The sequence below is a fragment of the Lepisosteus platostomus genome, chromosome 15 (assembly GCF_059453375.1).
Source record: "Lepisosteus platostomus isolate fLepPlt1 chromosome 15, fLepPlt1.hap1, whole genome shotgun sequence".
In the NCBI taxonomy this organism is placed as follows: domain Eukaryota; kingdom Metazoa; phylum Chordata; class Actinopteri; order Semionotiformes; family Lepisosteidae; genus Lepisosteus; species Lepisosteus platostomus.
This window is the reverse complement of record NC_142625.1, coordinates 13,504,067-13,524,587: the sequence shown is the minus strand read 5'-3', so window position 1 is coordinate 13,524,587 and position 20,521 is coordinate 13,504,067. Positions and strand designations below refer to the sequence as shown.

Genomic DNA, 20,521 nt, shown 5'->3' with positions numbered 1-20,521 from the left:
TCCATCTGGAGAGAGAGAAATAAAGTTTTGTGTGTTATACTTCATTATCCAGCAAAATTATTATTTTTTGCTGCCATTACAGCCTTGACAGTTTAACTTCAGTTGTCATCACTCTGTTCTGCTCCCCACAGATAGCTGGTGTGTGGGGAAAGGACTGGCGCACTCTGGCTGTTGTCGCGTCATCCAGATGGGACTGCACACTAGTGGTGGTGGAGGGGAGTCCCCATTACCAGTTAATCACTTTGAGTGGAGTGTCCAGAAAAGCGCTATATAAATGAAAATAATTATTATTATCCTTTTTTTTCTGCAGGCATTCCTCAAGTAATAACCTGGAGCTGAAAGGTTTGTTTGGAACATTGAAGAATGGGACAGAACATCATGTAGCTGAAGGTGAACGGCAAGTACAACGCTTCATCTAATATAACATTGCCACATTTTCTGACACGTGAAATGAAAGATAACTGCTTTGTGTCATATTTCTAAACAAAACTTACCAGAAAATTATAAGGTACAGTGGCCTGAGGGATTAAAATGAGCACCTGTGTCATGGATACAACAACTTGGGCTGTTGGTGAAACTTTGAATTTTGAAGCTGGGCGCTTTAGATATTTCAGAGGGGTTTGAAACTTTAGAGAGATATTTAGTGAGCAAGTGGTGACAGAGGGTATATTTGGCAATAAAGACCTTGGCATGCATTTTATCTATTCACAATGTGACATAAGCAAACCACACTGAAAAACTGTAATTTCACTGTAAAACAATTTTAAATTGAAAATTGAATTGTAGCCCATGAAATCCTATAGAATGTGTAGAATTCAAATATGCACATTGAAACAGAATAACTTTTTGCAATGGTTGTAGGATCTGGAAGTGTGTTTAAATAACAATCAACTAATTTGTGAAAAACTTGACAGATGACACTCAAAGTAATTTGCTTTTTTGGTGAGGAAGTATTGTTGCTAAGCAGCCTTTGCATTTGTTATTGTGGATTTATAGAGCTGTCCAATCACAGTTGACACCTGTGATGTAAGTGGGAAGAATTCTGTGATGCATATGCCTGATAAACAGAGCATTTCAATTAGTTTATTAAGGAGATCTCTATGGGTAAAGCATGATGCCCTTTTCACTTTGAAGTAAAGGAATAAGGGCAAGTACTGCACATGCTGAGACATAGAATTGGTACAAGGCCATACAGTGACAAAAACAGATATAGTTGCAACCTATTGAGTTATTTAGGTCCTTACTTCTATAAATGATATTATTCCAGGGGTTTAATGACACAAAGATTGTTCTATCTCTCCGCAAGGACCAGTAACACAGTTGGACATCTTCTGTCTCTCTTCTCCTCTATGTTGTGCTGAATCTCACTGAGATTGCTCATATTCCTAAGATTGCTCATCCAGTGTGTTCAGGTACTGGCACTGTGTTGTGTAGAGGACCCATGCGATGATGTCAAGTGTCAGTGAGAAAAAAGGACAGATTTACTGGCAATCACTCCCAGAGCTCATGCCAATTCCTTGCATGTGCAGGGGCACAGAATACAACCTATTTATAGACACATTTGTTAAAATAACCAATAGAAATGGAGCTGATTTTTTTTAAAATTCACAAAATGCCTGTAATCAGAATCTAGGCTTAGGTCACAGGTGCTGCCAGGAAAATTTCCATGATGCCTCTGAAGATGGCATCCCATCACTGTCCCAAGCAGTGAATCAGCGACCTACATATCCTCCTTCTGCCTGGAGCTCCATTTTGCCATCCCATTTGTGTCAAAAATAGGATTTTAACAGCATTCTGGTGGGATACTAATTAATACTCTAAGAACAGTAATATTAATCCAGTTGTTGGGGCTGTAAATATTATTATGGTTTTATTTCTATACCTACTGATACTTTATTAACATTCTACAGAACTTAATTTCTTATACATTGATCATTAAAGAACATCTACATGATTAAATTATTAATTATACAACTTATTCCAAATCATTTTTGTCAACTCTTAATTAATGGTTTTGGAATACAGGGTATTGAATATCAATTTAAAATGAATAACAGATTCCACTAGTGGTTAATATTGATTTACTCTCTACCTTTATATCAGCATTTATAGTGAATCTCAATTCCATTTCCAACCACTTGCAAGAAATTGAAATGCATGAAGCTCATTTCATATGCCCAACTGCTCGACTGAAATCTGCAGCAGTATTGCTATCACAGACATATCTTCTGAAATCTCAAACTACCTGAGACAGCCCTGTCGACATGATTCTGATCCTCCAGCCTATTGGAAGGGAGACCAGATGGAGTTATCATTTTGCTAAACTATAAACTGTCATTTAGTTCAGCAGGTCTGCAGTCATTTAACAATACCTATTTCGTCTGCGCTGCGAGGAAGAGGTACTGTACAGAAGGAAATTAAATGGAACTATCTTGGCAATGATCCTGATTGAAGAAAGAAATGGGAGAGCGATGGAATTGGAGAAATTGTTGGGGAGAAATGGTTGGAAATGGAATTGAGGTTCGCTATGAACGCTGAGATAAGGGTAGAGAAGCGGCTTGTGTTATGAGCCTAAGAGTAGAGGATTCTTGAGTGTGTCCAGATAAGAGCTTAGAGACCACAGCAGGAGACTAGATGGATGAATCTTGACCAGATGCTGAAAGGGGGTTTAGGAAGTGAGCAGCTCCGATGGCTTTAGGTAGTTCATTCTACCTTTGAGGAGCCAGAGTGGAGAATGCATGGGCTCTGTAAAAGAGAGAATGAAGAGGGGTACAGAAAGGGAGGTAAAGTCAGTGGAAATACTGTAGGTTCACAGAGATGGAATAGAAGAAGGGAAAGAGGAGGTCAGACTTCGAGAGTCTAGGTTTAGACAGTGGGAGTTCATCCAGGTGGAGATGGCCATGAGATAAGAAGAGAGATGGGAGGAGATGGGGTAAGTGGGGGTAGATTTAAACATTATCAGGAAAACACTTCTGCAAAATGCTGTATAATGAAGAGAGAGAACCCTAAGAATGGATATGGATATAGGACACTAAGGGACCCAGGAGAGAGCCTTTAGGGACACCTGTGAAAAGTGTAGTGGTATGTGCAGTAAGAGATGTTAAAGAATAACTACAGTAAGTAAGAGCACTTCCAGAAATTCAGAGGTCCTCAAGTGTTGACAGGAGAATCAGGATGTTATCTATTATGTTGAAAAGCAGAGATAACAAGACTGATGGGGACAGAAGAGAGGGATGTAGTTGAATAAAGTGCTCTGGTAACAAGGATTCTGATTTGAAGGTGCTGAGACAGACCCACTCAAGAATTTCAGAGAGGCAGGAAAAAAGAAGACAGTTCTGAAGGGATGATAGATCTAGGGTGTTTTTAAAGCGGGGTGTAACTAAAAATAAGTGAAACCAGTCTGAGAGTAGGGAAGTATTTAAGAAAGATAAAAGGAAGGAGGTAAGGAAGGAGACAGGGCCTAAAAGAGGTGATCAAGGGGGTGGTCCTCAATGCAAGTGGTTGTCACGGTCCTTTTCTTTCCTCTAGTGGGCGCTCCTACCTTTTTCGTTGTGTTACCAGTTTTTTTTATTTGTCCCAGCTGTGTCTTATTCCCTTTTCCCTATTTAAGCCCGGCATCTCCGTAGTTCTGGGCTCAGCTTTGGAAAATGGATGTCTGAAGGCCCGCCTATCCACTGGGCTCAGGAGCATTCCGAGGGCAAGGCCTTATCCCCAGACATCCTGACCTACTGCGTTTGGGGCTCGGAGCGCCTTGTCCTGTCAAGGTTTTAAGGTTATTCGTATTCGTAGTTCCCTGTTCTCTGTGTTAGTCTTGGATGGATCTCCTGGCACCTGGACCGTGCCCTGATTTCCCCCTTTGGACTTTCTTTTGGACTCGTTCGCCTGCGCTCCCCCGCTGCACCAGATCATCACCATCATCACCCCCCTGTGTTTCTACCTGCCCTGATCCTGCTGTGTCTTCCCTGATGTCCTACTCCAGTCACTTCCGGATAATACAGTACCATCATAGGGTCTTTAACTACGCATTTCACGGGAGTCAGAGCCGGCTCTCATGACAGTGGTATTTTCATAACCCCAGAGTAGGGAGAAGATGTCTGGAGGAGAGTTAAGGAGGAGACACATGTTGAGAGTCCTTATCTTTGAATGTAACATTGTAATATTTAAAATTCAAATTAAAATGGTATAACCAAAGAATTACAGTTTTGCCAAAGCAGATACTTTATATTGAGTACTGCTAGAACTGGACACTACAATTTTAATGTCAGCACTGCAGATGTGCATTTTATTGGAACTGTGCCTTCAAGGCATGCTGGGAACAGAAAAAGAGTATGTTATAGAATGCAATGAACAAAGTGCTCATTCCTGACACTTCAACTCTCTTCAGCCTTTTACAGGAAGAATTAGAGTGCCACTTTTCTCAAACTTAAACTGACTAGTTTATTGCCTTCAGAGTGACCTCACAGCAGTAAGGTCAGAGATAAAAAATTAGTTAAATATAAATAGGAAACAGAACAATAATACATCTTCTTCTGCCCTCTGCAAGCATAGATTTCCAAGTTTAGGATTTAGTTAAAATGCTTCTCAGACACAGTGGATGAAATGTTTTTTCTAAATTACAGCACATGAACGACTTACATAGAAATCCCTAACATCTCAAATGTTCCAATAAAAAATTGTGCGGCAGGACCTTAGTCCATTTATTGAATTAAGCATGTTTTGTACTGAAATACCCACTGTGCTGATACTAACTGGTCATCTAGAATAAGCAGAGACGGAATAAACAGAAACAGAAGAAGAACCAAGAGTTAAATACTGTACATCGCAGTGATCACACATCCAGACCAAGACACTTGGGACTTTGAATCAGCCTCAGGGCTGTGAAGCTGGGTGGGTTGTATGTGTCATAGAGAGAGAGTCTTTATTATCCTCAAGGGGAAATTTGTTATACAACAGTAGACAATATAAAGACAAACACACAAATAAACAGTATACAAATTCATGTACAAGAGAATTATCTGTTGAGCTGGGTTGAGCAGGATTATGGCTACAGGTTTGTTTTTAAATTGGGAAATCTGTATCTGTGTTCTGAGGGGGGTAATTGGAATTAATTATATAAAGGGTGTGAAGGGTCCTCTGGAAAGGAATATGCTTTTTGCAGAACTCGTAACTGATAGATGTGGGATAGGCAGAAAGACCAGCACCGATGATTTTCTGACATAGTCTGACAATACTCCTGCAGTTTGTTCTTACTTCTCAGATTTAGACTCCCAAACCAGCAAATCAGGGTAAAGCAGATTTAATAAGACTGATAAAACATGATCAACAACAAATTAGTGACGTTAAAATGTTTAAGCTTCCTTAAGAATAATTGGGGCATTTGCCCTTTTTTAAAAATAGAATCAACACTTGCCTCCAAATTTAACTTCCAGTCTAGAATGGGCCCCAAATGCTTAAGTTTATCTACCATCTCCACTAATTCACCCCTGATGCAATCAATGGATGAAATCACTTGCCATGTCTTTGGTCTTAGATAATTCAACTTCAAATAGTTTTGTTCATACCAAGTATATCTTAATGGCAAACTAATCTACAACTGTCCCATCGCCTCCTTCATCTGCTTGCAAAAAGTTAACAATAACAGAGTCATTTTGTGTCTTTAGTGGTGATATCTCTTATAATCATTTGTATATAGAGAAAAGAGTAAGGGAACCCGTGGAAGAATACAGCCTGTCTGACAAAATATTGTTGACTCTTATCCTCTAAGTTCTATCTTAAGATAGAGTTCAAATCAATTCAATTTATTTTTATATAGCATCTTTCACAACAAGGTTGCCACAGGGCACTTAACAATGCAAGTAACCATACATTTTGTCAATATGGAACAGAAAACAATGGAGGAGAGGAACCAAAAACTCCTTAGTAAGGAGAAAAAAAAACCTCTAGGGGTCCAAGGTCAACTGGTTGCCCAACCCCTTTGGGCATGCTAACATTATATAATTTACAAAAAAGGAAATGATGAGGGTATTAATCCATCCATCCATCATGTCTTCTGTGTGTTAGTACTCTATGCATGTCACGATCGTTACTCCTCCTCTTAAGGGCGCTCCAGCCCTTCCTCGTTCTGTCCCATTCCCCACACCTGTTCCTCATTCCAGCCCCTCTTTAGTTCCAACTTTAAAGCCAGACGCAGGCATTTGCCCGGGGCTTCTCACTGAATCCCGTTTCGTGAGAGCCCGGGGTCCTGCTGCGTCTGGCTCCGTTATGGTTTTAGTTTCCTGTTCCTGATTCCCTGTCCCGCCGGTCCCGACCCGGTTCTGGTTTTTAAATTACTTTGGATGGATCCCCTGGTCTTGGACTCTGCCTCCTATTTTGGATTTCCCTTTTGGATTTATGCTTGGATTGTTTGTCCCGGACTCACTTCCCCTGGACACCTGCTCACTTCGGACACGCCCCCCTGTCTCCTGACCCACTCCTGCATGATATTTTTCCCTATTGTTTCTTCACCTTCCGGATCGTGTCGTCCGCATAGGGCCCGGAAAGAACTGTTCCTGACAATGCAGATCTCTGCAGACCAAATTCCTCCTAAACGATAGCTATATCCACGATGTCCCTGTTGGATCCATGGCAGTGATGCAGCATCCAACTCAGATGGTACCCAGCCCGGGCACCATCCGGACATTTGGAGGGGAGAATAGGATAGTTTGGTCAGAACAAATGTGTCTACCTGGTGGGCCAACACAGACACACAATGGCATGTACAGCAGCATCAGCAGCCATGGTTGCAGCAGGCTATATCTTAAGTGTGTATCTTAAGTGCAATAATCCAGCTGACAAAATTAAGATCAAGACCAAAATCCAACAATAAACAGTACAGTAAATAAGGCTAAATAGAACTAAATGCTGAAGAGCAAATAGCACCCTCGTATGACTCTTGTCTTCCTCTAGCATGTAGAAGATAATGTAAATCGTGCTTCTTCATAGAAATAATGGCAAAGGTATGAATTCTTACTGATATATTCAATGGGGTTGGACAATGTCAATACAAGCTCCCGGGTTCCAAGCTCTACTTCCATTCAATACTGATGTTTCCATTCTGCCATTTCTCTGGCATCCCCTGGGGTTAAAGATTTTCGATATACCAAATGGCTCTTATCTCATATCAATATTTCTTAGAGTAATGTGTTTGATTCCAGGGGAAATACAAAGGGATTGACTACTTCAAATTATATCTATCTATTTCAGACTTCGTCTCTCCCCTTCTCAGTGGCTACTTTTTGGAATTAGGACTTGAGTGCTGCACATTCAATCTCTAACCTTTAATTGATCAACTCATATTTACTTCACAGAGTGTATCTAATCCATTGTAGACTGTTCCTTATGAAGTCTCTAGACTGCTGTGAGCACACTTTTTCACATGTTTGGGAGCTTTCAGAGGTTCCTGAGTTCTGGAAACTGATAGTCTTTCAGATAAAGCGCTTTTGCTTGACAAATACTCCAATGAGGGCCCCTCATAGAATCAGAAATGCCTGGTTGGTGTTACAGTACTTCAGCTACAAATCTGTGTACAGAGCCTTTGTATTCCCTGGCTTGTCTTGATATTACTTACTGTATATGGAACTTTCAGCTGCTGAGATCTGTGGTGCCAACAGACGGCAATGAAGGCTTGGATGCTTGGGGCCAGCATTGCTGGGGTTAATCTGCCAGAGCCAGAGTCAATTGCTTTCTAGTCCACTCAACACTGCAGAAACAGGATGAGCTGTTAAGATTGGTTAAGTCTTTACCTTGCCTTTACTTCTAACCTATTTGGCAATAATAATAATAATTGCTTACACTTATATAGCGCTTTTCTAGACACTCCACTCAAAGCGCTTTACAGTAATGGGGACTCTCCTCCACCACCAACAATGTTCAGCATCCATCTGGATGATGGATGGCAGCCATAGTGCGCCAGAACGCTCACCACACATCAGGGGAGGAGAGCAGAGTAATGAAGCCAATTCATAGATGGGGATTATTAGGAGGCCATGATGGGGCGATGAAGGGTTACAACCCTACTCTTTACGAGAAATGCCCTGGGATTTTTAATGACCACAGAGAGTCAGGACCTCGGTTTTACGTCTCATCCAAAGGACGGCGCCTGTTAACAGTATAGTGTCCCCGTCACTATACTGGGGCATTAGGTCCCACATAGACGGCAGGGTGAGTGCCCCCTGCTGGCCCCACTAACACCTCTTCCAGCAGCAACCTTAGTTTTTCCCAGGAGGTCTCCCATCCAGGTACTGACCAATAGTACTAATACTGTATCTATGTATTTTGCTTGTGCTTTATGCATTAGTTTGGCAGCCTGTTGTGTGTTCTGCTTTATTCACAGACCTACATAAAGTACAAGGCAGCTTGCTATAGAACTGATTGTGACCTTGTGAAAACTAGGCTTGAGACAGAAAGAGTTCCTGACATAGAGGAGTGGAGTGGAATAGAGGTGAAAGAGATGCAAAATTCCCCTATTTATCTAAGAATGGTCAATGCAAGTATTTCCCCATAGTTGTACAGGCTTTCAATCTAGTCATGACCACAGGAGGTGGAGCTTTAGAAAAAAGCAAGACAATCAAGACAGAGAATGAGTTACTATACCAGGACCACTCCTGTGCCATAAAATCATTTATTGTTAAGGTAGGCTATGAAGGTAAGGTTGCTTATACAGAGGAAGGATACAGTATAAGAAAATATTCAGTATTCAGCATGAGAAAAGAGAAGAAGGCAAGAGGGGAAGTTCCTAATGTTCACATTCATTTTTAAAGGCGGAGGGGTTTGTTCCAAAACTTGGAGAGGTACTGAATTAGAACTGAATTAGTAAGGTAGTAGGTGCAGTGAGACACGGAGAAGGAAGAAAAAGGAACGAGAAAGGGGGGGGGAGAACAGGGGATTCAGTTAACAATCTGGAGCTGCAGAGGGCTTAGAGAGCCCACAGAACGCATCCCATACTGGAGAGAGATATATCGCCCAACCAGCTTGCTGGCTTCTGGCTGTGAAGAAGTGTGGTATGGTACAGATTCATTTATTACTGTCTTATTATTAGACACCCCTGCAGTTTCACAGAGAGGGAGGGGGTGTAAAGCTTCTATGAGTCAAACCTTTAAAAGTCAGACCTTTGTTATCCTGTCAAGATACTTTTTCAGGGTAACACTTTTTACAGAGCATGTAGGAAAGGTCTCTGGCACACACCAAAAAATCAGTCCCTCCTGGTTTTCTTCAGGTGTCATGCTGTTTGACTTGACTTGAACTTTAATTTTCTCAGAATACTGTCTCCTCTAAATGGCATCAGTAACCTTGTGGCATAACCTTGTGGTACTCTCTTCTACAAGCCACCTCCACCTGGGTATCTACAGTACCTCCTCCCTTCCAGGCAGCCCTTCAGTGTCTTTCACAGAGAAAAAACGTCCAAATGGTCTGGCAGAACAGACAAAGTTTCTTTCTTGCAGAATTGTAAGATAAGGACATAAGAAAGGTAACAAATCAAATAAGGGCTCTGGGCTCCTCTTGCTTTTTTAAGTAGCTTGCAGGTTTTAGGATCCCATCCAGCTTCTTTATCACAAATGTCTTGTTCCAAACACACTGGATTCATTAGGGAAACAAAGAAGTTACAAACCCCATTCAGCCCATTAAGCCTGTTTGATGAGTATATTTCATTAAAAATGGCTTTCCATTCTATGTGATGATACACTCCCAATTATTTTATCATACAAGATCATTTATTTCTTACATAAGGCCATTTCATTGCACGAAATGCTTACGCTGGAACATATTGCATTGCAATAAAACTTACATTTGTGAGGGATAGACATGACGTCACATACTGTATGAAAAGGAGCAACCACTGATCACAACACCTGATTACATTCAAAAGGCTGTTCTTCTTATTTTCGATTCAATTTATGGCAAACCTTTGAGCAGGCTGCGCATCGGAGGTCTTTCAGCATTAGGACTAACTGTTCCACTACCACCCCTTAGTTAAACCCCTAGTTCTTGGCTCATTCTGTTCGGGCTGACCCTGCCAATACTTCTATTTAAAACTGCATCAGTGTATTAAGCCCGGGGCCAGTGGAACAGCACTACAGATGGCCCTCTAATGCCAGCACACACATCAGCTGCAACAGAATTAATTAGAAAACAGCTGAAAGCAAGAGGAAATTTGGGACAGAATGTCAGCGACGAAACAGGAGCAAGATGGTCTTCTTCAGACCAAGGACTTACAGCAAAAAGCACCAGTCAGGGTGGCATTGTAACCCATTCGCATACTGACCCCAGCCATAACCTTGAGAGAGAGAGAGTTACGGAAGGAAACTTTTAAAAGATTTATTATGTTATTACAATGGTGGTAACCATCAGAACTGTCAGAGGCCAAACCGAAGCAGGATAAGCCAAAGCTTTAGGGAGGATTTGCAGGGGATTTTTCTTCCAGCTAAGTCCCTTTCTGTGCGATCTATGTCCATTTACTAATTGTAATATGCTCCCTCACATGTGTATGGGCATAGCTAACATGTGGAGAAAGTAATGAGCTAAATATACCCTGCTACTAGAGTGTCTGACAAGCCCTGCGATTGGGTGCCTGTACCATGACTGTGCCTGGAAACAGTATTTGCCTCAGATCCTAATTGGTGGACCTTTGGAGGACCTGGAAGATTTGGGCCAGGTCGGCTGAGGTGCCTCCAATCTTAGTAATGAAGGAAAAGGTTAAGAGCACATTGTAGCTCTTAGCTGTCTGGGCAGAAAAACTGCCTGAGAAGTAACAGGAGCAATAGATAAGGTTATGCAGCACTGAAATTGCACTGGACTTAAAAATAATGTTCAAGGACTAGTAGGGAGTGGATGTCTGGAGTTGTAAATAAGCTGTCTTTGTCCTGCGATATCTTTGCTTTACACTTTACTGCACAAATATGTTGACTGTTCCTTTTTGTGCTTGTTTTTGTAACTGCTTGTCTATATAAATAAGAAGAGTTCCAGCTGGTGCTTTGAATTGCCTGTTGCTCCTGTGGCTGAGCAATTCCTGTATGCATACATAATAAACTCACTGCACCTTTCTCACAAATGAACCTAACTGAGAATGTGGATTTTCTACAGTAAACTCATATATGTTCACTTCTGATTTCTAGTTTGGCTGCAGGAATCTTGTTGCCCTGAATATCACACCTTTTTCTTGCAAAATCTGCTTTGCAAGGGGGGGATTTATTCCAGATATTCACCAACCTAAGTGGAGGAAAGAGTGCTTCCTATTACCACCTCTTCAACTGGATTTCCTTGTGCCATTTTCACCAAATGACAAGAAACATTGACTCTTCCTCAGTGGTACATATTAAGTTAGTCCCTAACTAGAACAGAGTAGTCTGGTTTTCCAGTCTTTTGTCTGCTAACAAACAAACCCACACCCTGTCACTGTCCTTCTTTTGGCTAGTACAGTACATGGCTTCATGCTCCCATAAATATCGCAACAGGACAGTGATGGTGATATTGCGCAGAAGTGATGGTGAGCACTGTGAAGAGCTCAGTAGATTAAGACTCTAGTCTGGGTGTTGCAGAATAAATCCATTTTCACTGGGTGCACCATGCAGTGACCACAGCCAGGACTTCACGCATTTGCATAGCAATCTCAGAAAAGAGAGCACGTCTTCGCCATGTGCAAGCATCTCACAGCGCCTCACTCCAGCCTCAGAATATCAAACACTGCTTCAAGCTGCTCCTTGCCAAGAAGATTTGAATACTTCATGTGAGCCTGGGGAAGCAGCCCCCAGATGGCTGCCTTAAAAAAACAAGTCACACAAGCAGTGGTAACATTGTGCTACAACGTTACACCGGGTCTTAAACAATTTTAGCACTTGAAAATGAGGACAATATTGGTCACACCTTGTATCGCGCTGGAATCATAATATACTCAATGTTATCAAGATGCCGTGTGGCCTGTTATTTTCCTCCATTTAATATCTGCTTATTGTTTTGTGACATGGGCGGCGTGGTGGCACAGTGGGTAGCATTGCTGCCTCTCAGCTCTGGGGCCCTGGGTTCAATTCTGGAGCTGAGGTGCTATCGCTGTGGAATTTATATGTGCTCCCTGTGTTCACATGGGTTTCTAGTTTCTAGGTGCTCCAGTTTCCTCCCACACTCTAAAGTCATACTGGTTGGTTAACTGGCTTCAGGGAAAATCAGACCTGGTTTGTGTGCGTGTCTGAGCTTGTGTCTGCCTGTGCCCTGCGATAGACTGATGGCCTGTCCAGGGTGTGTCCAGCCTTGTGCCTGTTGCTTGCCAGGATAGATGGCTGACTCCCCTGAAGCCCTGGGAGAAATAAGATGAAGTGGTTAGAGGGTGTATGTTGATGGTTTTTCACGTAAGGAAAGCTCAGCCAAAATATGGCATGCCAGTTTTGCTCACCAGCAATCATCATTTTGAAGTATCCAGCTTTAAAAATCAACTGGCCAATTTTACCAAACACCATCTACAAAATATATATTTTCGATATCATTTTATTCCAGAGTGGAGGATAATAGAGTAAACACTTGAACCCAAAATGCTTAAAATTCACAAATCAATAGTCAATATAACAGCCCTGCCCTCCCCAGACATGGATGTACAAACAAAGAATCACATTACAAATCTGACTCCTGCTATTCCATCACTTTTTTCTCATTAAGGCAAAGAAAGTTAATGATGCTAAAATTCTAAATTAGCTGCTAATGAATAAATTATGTATTTCTGACCTAGTCCCAATATCCTTCTTTAAAATAAATAAAACAGAGCAAATTTTGCCTCCTGCCAAAACAGTGTCCAGTAAAATGAAAAAAAGATTCTGAGTATATAATATTTAGCTAGACATCCAAGCCTCATAAAATATAATATTAGTATTATTATTACATGAGTTGAATAGAATATTATATAATTGTTAGAAAATGTAATAATCTTATAAAAATATAGACGTATCTATTAATTTGCTGTAAAAACCTTGATTTGACTAATGCTTATAAAACATTAACTTTGTGTGATTCGTTTGATACATTAAAAACAGTTGAAACTGTGAAACTAGATTAGTAAATCAAACCAACACTGCAAACTTCTCATGCATTTCAATAGCTTTTAAAATGCGATGGATTATTTATATAGGTTCCCCTAAGGGATTTTTCAAGAATGGGACATATTGATATGGTGTTTTCAGGCATAAGCAGAGGTGGATGTGAAGCACAAGTATAAATATATATTGGGAACTAAATAATGCTAAAACATAGCTGTAGTGTCATGTATGAAGCAAAAGTATTCAAATTCTTCATGCTGAGATGAAAATGTCGTTGTTGATTCCCTGCCTGGGATTAAAATAATGAAGGCTTTCTTGTTTGAGATCGAAGTTGACGTACTGCTGCTCCACTCTTTGCTCTAGAAAAGCTGTTGAGTCATTTATCAAGACTTGGTTATATTTAAATGGCTTCCTTTCAGCCAGACAAAACCTTTTGAGATCAGTCCCTCATTTGCAAAGATCTCCTGAGAGAGATAGCAGCACTGCAAGCAGCACAGATAAATAGAACGATTCAGTCATTCAAACACCAGTCATCAAAGTCCAGTATGCAGCCTGGCTTACAATTAGCCTCTCCAAGTAACCCAGATAAATTCACAATGAAATGAGACGTTGATGCTTTTGCTTTTCCTAAGAAAATCATCTCTGGGATACCTCTGTAATTTGTTATTATGCAAAGCTTGCGACTGCAGTGTTAGCATATTCAGTTTTTGGAGTGGCTCATATTTTCTATATCATCTTGTTTTTTTTCTGGCTTTTCCTGCAACAGATGTTTGGGTCCTTCAGCTGCTGTAGTCTCTACTGAGAACATTATTTGCCATGGGGCTTAAAAATAAAAGTTTGGGGAAAAAGTCAGTCTTGCAACTTGTGCAATGATGTAATTTCCTTCCCCAATTTAATTGTAACAGAGCTCATTAGGTGTGAGCCTGTTACAGTGATATTACTCTCTGGGGATTGAAAGGCTTCAGAAATCCACTGGGCGTTTTGACTCACAGCTCACTGTCAGGCTTTGAGGATGACATGGAAATGCCTGAGAGATGGTGAATTGAATGATGATTTTGCTGAACCACACATGTGGCATAAATACCCAGGCTGTCAGGTCCGGGCTAATAGGGCACGTTTATGCTAAACAGTATTCAAATCTCTTCCTCGCATAACCATACATATATCTGCAATGTGGGATATTGCCAGGTTTATGAGCACTGATGCTCAAAACTGGGATAAATCCCATCCCATCCCCATTGTTTGCTCTCTTTGAGGTTGTCCAGGCTTCTACTTAGTTCTCCTGATTCGAATGACCATGTGGAAGAACCCCACGAGGGATCCTTGATTTGTTAAACTAGAGCTAGGAGAATAATTAACCTCACGGGGTCCAAGGTAAGCGTAACCTAGACCTAAGGAGATGCCTAAACACTATGACTTGTCTTTCGAGCCTTATGGTACATATTCACTAACCTCAGTGGAGCCTGGTGCTGATCGTACTTATCGCGGGATAAGGTGGTGGTGTTGTTCTCTCCTTCCTCCAAGCTATTAGCTACTGTAAGTGACAAGGACTCCTTGAAGTCGCACGGTGCCTGGGGTATACGGATTAGGAGGTTTCTCAACCAGACCAGAGGTGGGAAAAAAATGGGAAAAACAGGTCTATCATATTAATCTGTTCATGGTGTGGCCAGTGGAGGAGAGTGGGGTTTCCCCTATGCCTGCATGGGAACAAGGTGAGGTTTAACTGGTAACCGTGGTAACCCTGTGCTTTTAAGCTACAATCGCCTTACCTGAGCTCACTGTTGGGACTGGGACAACATGACCAGGGAACAGAAAAGACAGTTTCAGTTTTGACTAAGAGTATATAGAGTAGATATGTTTTTATTGACTGGCCCGGACAAACAAATCTCATCAGTCATCATATCCACACAGAACCAGGAAATAATCAGGGAAGAGATTGAAAAAAGGCTGGAATTAGGAGCAGTTGAAGACTCAAAGTCACAATGGTGCAGCTCACTAATCACCATACCAAAACCTGACAGGTCAGTTAGACTCTGGCTTCAGATAACTCAAAGCAGTGTCTAGATTTGATACTGTACCTCTCTCTCTCTCTCTCTCTCTCTCTCTTCTCTCTCTCTCTCTTCTGGTTCCTGATCTTTGCTCCTGCCTTTTTGACCACGCTCCTTAGATTTTTTTTGTGGGATTGTCTTTCCAGGATTTCCCTGGTTACCAGACTCATTGCTTCTCCAATCAACCAAGCCCCTGGATTACGTATTTTGGATTGTCCCTGTGCTACTCTACATTATGCGGGATTCATGGTTATGCATAAGGATCCTGCTACACCACCAATTGGTTCTCTGACAGATATTGTACATGGTTTAGAGCAAACCCCTGCTAGTTCTCAATGGGGAGAACTACGACAAGATACAGTATAGGTATTTGGGGTACCTCTTCGGGGGGGGGGGGGGGGGGTTTCTTCAATAGCCTCACCCTTAACTGAACTTACTAAAATAAGGTGCAGATACAGGCCAGTGGAGGGAGTAGTTTCAGACTGCCTTCCAGAATATAAAGGAGCTACTGTTATTATGATAGTAAGTATATTATTATTTTAATGTTGGGAACTGGTCTTATGATGCCTAGACTTTACTCTTCCATTTATTTTATAGCCTGATCCAATACTGGGAGCAGTGTCCCAGGATGTCCAGAGTCTGGAAAGCCTCAGTGCCTACCTTGGTAGAAAGCTAAAATGGAGAGAGTACAAATAGTACTATAGAGTGCTAGGTTATCAAATGGGCAAGTGAAGCACTTTATCTGTGGAGTTGTTAATTTGCCTTGGTAACTGATCATGCTCTGCTGAAGTAACTCAACCAGCTCTCTAGACAGAAGTAACTATACCAACAGGAGGGTAGCCTGGAACAAGTGTTCTAGTCCTGGGTGAAGTACAAACAGGGGAGGAAACACGTTGAGTATGTCTGTCTTCCAGTCCCGAAGCCATGCATTCGATTGGCTTCCAGATGAGTCCTGGATCCATTCAAGAGAGGAGAGGAATTGTGACAATCGGTATGAGTCAGCTGTCAGTCATTATACATTATACGGCTGAGCTCCTCTTTATTTATCGCATGGTGTCTCCTCAGTAGGTGTGTGAGGTCAGAGGGCAAATACAGTACAGCTAGGAGTATTACAATCCACTGTGCTGGCTGTAGAAGTGACCAAACAATGAGTCAAAAGCACCACCAAGAAACCACCTTGCTATTGAAGAAAATTGCATTTGTATTTGTATTTTACTTCACACTGTGAACCCATTTTTTATCCTTGAACTTCAGTTTTTTCTGTTAACCAAATTAAGGGCACTACCGCACTGTGACCTCAGCACATCTCGACTCCCCAGCCTGGTCTTTGCTCAGCCTTAAGCAGCCCCACAGGGGTGGTGTGTATTTGCGCTGTGTGCTGAGAGGTGAATTTCGGGATATCTGGGATCAGCTTCACATCCGCAAATTGCACTGTTTGCTGGGAAATCATTCCAACAGGCAGAGCTATGTGAGATATCTGTCAAGGTTTAAGAAGAGGGAGCAGCAAAGTGACATCTCCTGACACTTGTCATTTTCTCCCATTCAGCTCATTTCAGAAGCATTTGTCTGCACTGCATATCGTGTGGGTAGGACCAGCTACAGAGAATCAGACAAAATTCACAGACTGGAGTATGAATGAAGAAAATAAGTAATACCAGACACAAAGAACTCCTTTGAAAGAGACTAGAACCACATAAAAACTCAATCCCGGGATTGGAAATGGCAGAAATTGGACATCTTATAAATCTGGTTTATAATGCCTGATTTGTGCATGTGTGCACTCACTGCCAGTGCACAGAGTGTGCTCAGTTCCAGTATTTACTGCAGCTACCCTCTCTTCCCTGTCTTGCACGCAGGAATATAAATGTTTTCCTATAGTTTCATTGATAGTTGACCAAGTTTAAGCTTCAAGCTCCACCAATTTTTATTAAGACTGATCTTAATATTAACGTCAGAGATTGGAGGGCTTTATTCTGGCTGAGATCCCTAATGAAATGCTGCATGTGGATTTATGACATTACATCTTATCTCTGCAAGTAAAATTACACAAAATATGATTTTGCTGGACCCTCTTTGACTCAGACGCATTGGAGAACAAGGGAGCAGGACAGTCTAGCTCAACCGGAGGGACCATCAGTCTAGCAGCGGTTCATGGATATTGATTTCTGTATCCAGACGTGATGTTGAGACTGTACTGAGAAACACCCTCTGAAACAGTCAAAACGTCATTTGCAGGCATCTGATGAAAAATAATCCAGAGCTGTGGGCCAGTTTTGAAATTCATGCAAGGTCTACTCTTTTATCTAGGCCAGTGGCTCCCAGTCCTGGCCCTGGAGTACCACTGTGTCTGCTGGTTTGTGTTCCAACTGGGTCCTTAAATCGCAAGCTAATTTAATTATATTTTCTATTTCAGGCCATTTAAAAAAATGCTTTCATCTATTAAAAAGCTGAACGAGATTGGTAATTGGTATGAACCCTGTGCTAATTAGTGAATGTCAGGACTGCCCTCATTCAGGTGTGTGTGCTGAAAACTAACGAACTGGACTCGAGCAGAAGGAAAAACACTGACTCACTGAGAGAAATGTCTGATACGGTGTTATCCCAGTGGATTAGACAATCCCAGTGGATCACAGTGTCACAAACCGCACGCAGACACCGTTGCATTCCCACAAGCACCCGCTCACTCACTAATTAACTTCACTCACCTTGTCTATTTAAACTCCCACTGTGCAATTTGTCCTCGCTCACTATTGAGGTTTCCTCAGCCAGAGTTATGCATCCAGTTGGCGACGTACTCCGACTTCTCGTTTGTTCTTGTGACCCTCTGGATTTCTGACCCACCGCTTCTGATCTCCGACCACGCTCTAGCCTGACAATTTGGATTACGTTCGCCTTAGGAATTCAGTTTTCTCTCTCTCTGACTCCGCACAGGGTCTATTTCCCTACCTTTTCCCTTGGCATACATGACACACAGTGTCCCCCCCAAGTGAGGAATACAAGCGACACTCTCATCTTTGGCCCTGGGTATCACTTTTACAGCCAGGTGATACAACAGCAAAACATTAAGTATGTAATCCCTTTATTTGTTAGATCATGTTGAACTGTAATTAGAATTTGCCTGACTTGTTAAAATGGTGTTTAACAGTAGTTTGAGAGGAGGTCAAATTCTAATCACACACTTCTGCTCTCATACATACAGTGCAGTATAAATATTTGTTTGCTACCCACAACTCTGTGCATGCTTTCCAGGACCCCTCCCTCCATTCCAACTTCACCTATACGGCAGCCTCCCTGGCTCATTCATCGCAAGTGGATCTTTGGCCAGCACTTTCATTTCCTCAGCCAGGTGAGTCAATGCCAAAGTATTAAGTAAACTATCTCTGTATATTCACTTACTCATTCCATAGTAATTAGAATTTATCCAAACAACTGAATTTATTGTTGTGACTGGGGGGGTTGAATTTCACAAAGGTTAGAAATATTTACAGTTCTCAGAAACGTTACCTTAGCTGATAAATACTGCTGCCTTAGCCAAGATACAGATGATGTTAGGGTGTTCCTAATAAACTCAGGTTAAACAAAGTCACTGTTGAATCATTCAATCTGTCATATTAAAATGTAAATATGTTTCAACACTGCCTGGCCATTGCCTGTGGGGTTATTAAGATCATTAAGAATCTCTGTGGAAAAGGATCATGGCAGCTACAGGAAAAAGAAAAGACATTATCATCATCATCCTCACCAGACACTTGTGCCATGAGAGTGCTTCTTTTTCCAATCAGACCTGAAATGAGGCTCTGTCTAGGTAATCTGAACATTGTGAGAGTATTGGGCTCTGAGCCTTTTTATATTAGAAAGCTTGCTGTCTCATTTATTTGTCATGTCTGCTTTCCTTTAGTGTGGAATCTGCACTCTACACATATTTCTCCAGTTTTTAGTGAGGCATTGTAAGAAGAGGGAAATTTGTTCCCATTAATTTGGTAGCATCTGTTTAAAGTAGTAGGTGTAGTCCTGGTTAGGATTAATTTTGTCAATTATGATACAGGTTCTCTGTCTTTGGCCTGTTAAATTGTTTTGTGCATTAAGATTATAGGTCAATATACTGGGATTTCCTATGTCTGTTGAAGGTAGGGCTTTAAAGCTTGCAGAATTGTACCAATCTTTTCGTAGGGTAACTGTTGTGTGTTGTGTTAGGTTAATTTATTGTTTGTAAATTTATTTTCTTTTCTAAGTTTTGATCTGGTAACTTGATAATAATTACTCTGTTATCACAATCCACCTGAGAATAAAGGACTCAAATGTCACACAATCCCTGACTTAAAAGAGCATTTTTATTATATACTTGTATAGAACGATGTACAGTATCAGGACCAAATACAGGATATTGATGTATTTATATTTACCCAGGTATCAATGTACAGTAATAGACTATTTATATATAGTAGTAGACTGTATAGTATTATGTAAGGCCAGGTGGCCAGTGTTGTGCTTTTGTTTGTTAGAAACCTATTGATTTGAGAATCTTGACTAGTTATAAAGGGGCAACACATGGAGTCTGCATTATCACTGCTGGTTCACAGCACCAGGCTCATGGGCTCATTTTTTTGGATCATCTGCTTGTTGTGCAGTTGCTCTCTTTGTATTTGTGTGGACTGTGTCTTGCTGTGACCATTTCCATCACAGCTAGTACTGGTTTTGTGAGTAACTCAGATCATCTCTTTTGATATTCTGAGCCATTTCTTAAAAGAATCCAAGAAAGGCACTTTAATAACACAACAACATGGCTGTACAGTTTGTTCCAGACTCTCCCAGCTCATAGTGTAATGTGAGATTTGAAAAACTCAGTGTACAAGCAGTCCTTTTATTTCTTATTCATGAGAGTACTTTCTCTTACTAAATGTTTTATCATTTGCACAGATATTTCAACTTAACATGCCTTTGAACTCAAACAGATAAAGCCAGGTTGAATATTCTCTCTCGTGTTTGTCTTGCAGGGAAGATGCATCATGTGGGTCTTCATTCCACTGTCCCAGGAGCAAAATGTAACGAACAGTTCTTTCCGGACCCTATGCGGACAACACAATCCGACGAAGTGGGGAAACACTGGGAAAACGTCATGCAGGAATACGGGGCTGAAGACAGGGGGGCGTGTCTAAGGTGCGCTGGTGCACGGGGGGAGGTGTGGCCGAAGCGAACAATCCAAAAGAAGTACTTAGAGAGTATCCAAAACACAAAGGTAAGTCCAAAACCAGGAGATCCATCAAAACACGGAATTAAAACACGAAGGCCGGGTCGGAACCGGCGGACAGGGAACAGGAACGGGAACCGAGATTAAAACCTTAACGGGACCAGGCGCTTCCAGGTCCCGGACTCGCACGGTACGGAAATTAGATGTAGAGCCCGGATGAGCGTCAGCGC

The 20,521-nt window shown here is 41.5% G+C and overlaps 1 long non-coding RNA gene across 1 annotated transcript in view; it reads left to right on the top strand.

The window, feature by feature from the left end:
* LOC148648017 (uncharacterized) overlaps positions 1-20,237 on the top strand; it is a 43,167-nt gene extending 22,930 nt beyond the window's left edge. The window contains exons 2-4 of the long non-coding RNA XR_015926819.1: positions 311-390; positions 18,353-18,449; positions 20,098-20,237. This is a non-coding gene — a long non-coding RNA (uncharacterized LOC148648017). The remainder of the gene's footprint in view (positions 1-310; positions 391-18,352; positions 18,450-20,097) is intronic.
* The last annotated feature ends 284 nt before the right edge of the window (positions 20,238-20,521 follow it).